Genomic DNA, 3686 nt, shown 5'->3' with positions numbered 1-3686 from the left:
TTTTCAAGAGAAAAAATAATGTAATTTTGGAAGTTAGATATTTATAAAAAAAATAACTGACGAAAGACTTTTGTAACTTTTAATAACACGTTAACCATTTCACAATATTTCTAAAAGAAATTAAAAGCCATGTATGTATGGAAGTTAGAGAAATTTAAAATTTAGTCAATTTACTATGTATTGGAAAACTTTCTCATTTATTGAAGCATAATTAATGAATAAATCAATAAGAAAAATATAAATTTGACAAAGAAGGGTATAATTGTCAAAAAAATAAATCAATTTATAGTGTGAACATGTATTTGGGCCATTATAGTCAAATTATGGCCAAATTTTCTGGCCAAAAGGATTTTTCCTTCAACAAATTAAAATGAGTTGAATTAATAAATAGATGAGTTATTGACCACTCAAAGTTATTTGGACTGAAATAACTAAAATTCATGTCATAATCCAATTCACATCATTTTTATTAAGTTTTATTATTTTATTTGTTTTTAATGATTTTTTAGTACCTAAGAAAACGATGTTTTTCCTTTATTATGACTATATATCATATATTATTTTATTTTTAAAAAATATACAAAATTACTCATTGATCAATTTATACAACGTTTCAATCCATTTTAATAAATTGGTGAGTCAATAACCTCCCCAAACTTAAGCGAGTTAGATGGATTATATTTTCATCGACTAATTTTACCATACGTACAGTAAGATGTAATATATAAAAGAGAAAAAAATTACTTGACTAGGTAGGTTCTAGATTTAAGAAAGGCCAGCCATACCCACTCATTTTGACCGACCATAGATGTTATTTTTCCTATTTCTTGTTGTTTGAGTTGGGGAGAACTTGACAAACGCGTTTTGTTGGAACATTATTAGTTGGGAGACTTTAAAATGTTTTTTACTTAGGAAGTCAAAGTTTCTTAAAAGCTATTGGAAAATGTCTAGCGTTTGTTTGGAAAGTGTTTATTGGATATTGATAATTATGTTAGTAAATAGGTTAGTGTTTTAATGGATTATTTTAAGTGTTAGTTGGATTGATGATATATATGAAATCAAGAGTTAAAGTAGTGAGGATGTTGACGTCCATTCAAAAGTGAGGAAAGTTACCTATATGGATTGTGGTATGGTGGTGGAATTGTTCTGTCCTTGATTGGAGGTTCGATCATGGGATATGGAGAAAATCTTATTGAAAGCACCACCCATGAATATGTATGTAGTGTGCGATTTGATTTTAATCGAGACTCTAATACAGATTCCAAACACCGGATGGAAAAATATATATATATATATAAGGAAAGTCATTTTTCTTTTTCTTTTTTGGTTAGATTTGTTTTCCTTTCGGTGGTAATTTCTGGTGATCAAACACCAGGAAAAATATTTTTCCAATCATATAAATTTACATGACTAGTTTTTAATTACAATTGTTGAATTCTCAAACAAACACTAGAAAGTTTTCTAGTTCGTTTACAAACACTAAACAGACCTCTACTAGTTGTTCAGTTTTCTCAATAATTCTTTTTAAAGACAAAATACCAAATAAATTCCCTAATAAAAAGGACCGACTAATGTCAATGAGCACGGATCTTCACATGGTTCAAAGAGGAAAATGGCTTTTACAAAATAGTACACATCAAAATAGTTGTGAGCTTGTTTTGGTTGGGCTTATAAGTCAAAAGTTATAAATTAAGAGCCCGTTTGGATTGGCTTAAAAAAGTAGCTTTTAAGTCAAAAATAAAAAGTCAAATTGAAATTACTTTTAAGTCAAAAATAAAAAGTAGGGGGAGACCTACTTTTGGTTTCTGACTTATTTTAAGTCATTTTTTACCTTGACAAACACTTCGTAACTTATTTTAAGTCATTTTTAACTTATTTTAAGTTATTTTTTATATTTGCCAAACACTTCCAGAAGTCAAAAACTGACTTAAAAGTAGGTTTGACCAACTTTTAAGTCAATGCGAACAAGCTCTAAAAGGATTAATTTTTTGTTTATTTTTGTTAATTTAGCTCAAAATTAAATTACTTTTTAATCTTATTCAAATAATACAAAAATGTTTAAAAGTTGGAGGTTTGGAGAAAGACTTTGAAGGTGATAAATGAATTGACACGGTATATACAAGAAGTGTCATGGTGTATATTATTTGCTGATGACATTGTTCTGATTGACGAGACCCGAGGCAAAATAAATGTTAAGCTAAAGATTTGGAGGCAGACCTTAAAGTCTAAAATATGTAGAACCAAGACAAACTACTTGGAGTGCTAGTTCTATTATGTAATTTTCTGAGACTGACGTGGAAGTGAGGTTTGATACAAATGTCATTTAGAAGAAAGGAAGTTTCAAGTATCTTTGGTCTATTAACCAAGAAAATGGAGAGATTTATGATGATGTCACATCATATAAGTAGATTGTAGATGAAATGGAGAGTTAAATCTGGAGTAGTATGTGATAAGAAGGTGTTACCAAACTCAAAGGCAAGTCTATGGAGCGGTGATTAGATCGATTATGTTGTATGGTGCGGAATGTTGGCCAATTAAGAACTCCCACTTTCAAAAAATGAAAGTTGCAAAGATGAGGATGCTCGTGTGGATGTGTGGGTATACTGAGAGAGATAAGATTAGAAATAAACATATTCAGAATAAGGTAAGGATGACCTTGATAGAAGACAAGATTCGAAAAATAAAGTTATGATGGTTTGGGCATTTGTAATGGATATGCAAAAAAAATTCAGTCAGAGGTCTGAGAGGTTGACTATAGATGGTTTCAAAAGGGTAGAGGTAAGCCAAAAAAGTGTTGAGGGATGTGATTATACAAGACATGACACAATTTTAGTTAACCGATGACATGACCTTAGATAGGAAGTTATAGAGGACACAAATTAGAGTCAGAGGTTAGTTAGATAATTGGGTCTTATCATTTATTCTTCTATACAATTAGCCTGTATTATTAGTCATAGTATATTGTAGTTTATTTTCTTAAGTTTGATTATTATCTATGGGATTTTTGCAGGTTATTGTTTTATCTTGTTATGACTATTGTTTAGAATAATTTGTTAGGTTGGTTAAAGTTTTTTCCATGACTTTCTTAATTTATGTTATTTATTTCTCTTTACTAGTTTGGATTGTATTCTCCTTGAGTTGATAGTCTATTAGAAATAATCTCTCTACCTTTAAGATAATGGTAGGTCAGCGAATAATTTACCCTCTTCAAAGATAAGATAGTGGTAAGGACTGAGGATTGCTAAGACTTTACTCTCTCTACCTTCAATACTTCATTGATCCCTATTTATGTGACACACTTTTCTTTTTGTTTAATTCACAAAAGATGTCACATTTCAATAAAAAGAAACAACTTAACTTCAGTTTTTTTTTTTCTTATGTATGATTTATAAACGCACAAATATTTAAAATTTGTTTTAGCTAGCCACAAATTTTAAAAGTAATCATTTCTTTCTTAAATTTTAAACCAAGGCAAACAATTTTTGTACACCCTATCAAATAGTCCCTAATTACTTGTCCACTTTTGAATTGACACACCTATTAAGAAAGCAATTATTGACATAATGAGTTTACCATTTTACCCTTATTAATTATGAAGTGGATGAATTAAAAATTTAAAATTTAAAATTTTCAAGAAGTTTTATTTTCTTCAAAGTAATTAATTGAGGGTATAATAGGTAAAAATC

The sequence above is a fragment of the Solanum tuberosum genome, unplaced genomic scaffold, assembly GCF_000226075.1.
Source record: "Solanum tuberosum cultivar DM 1-3 516 R44 unplaced genomic scaffold, SolTub_3.0 scf00125, whole genome shotgun sequence".
NCBI lineage: Eukaryota > Viridiplantae > Streptophyta > Magnoliopsida > Solanales > Solanaceae > Solanum > Solanum tuberosum.
The sequence above is the reverse complement of the archived record's forward strand: the minus strand, read 5'-3'. Positions refer to the sequence as shown.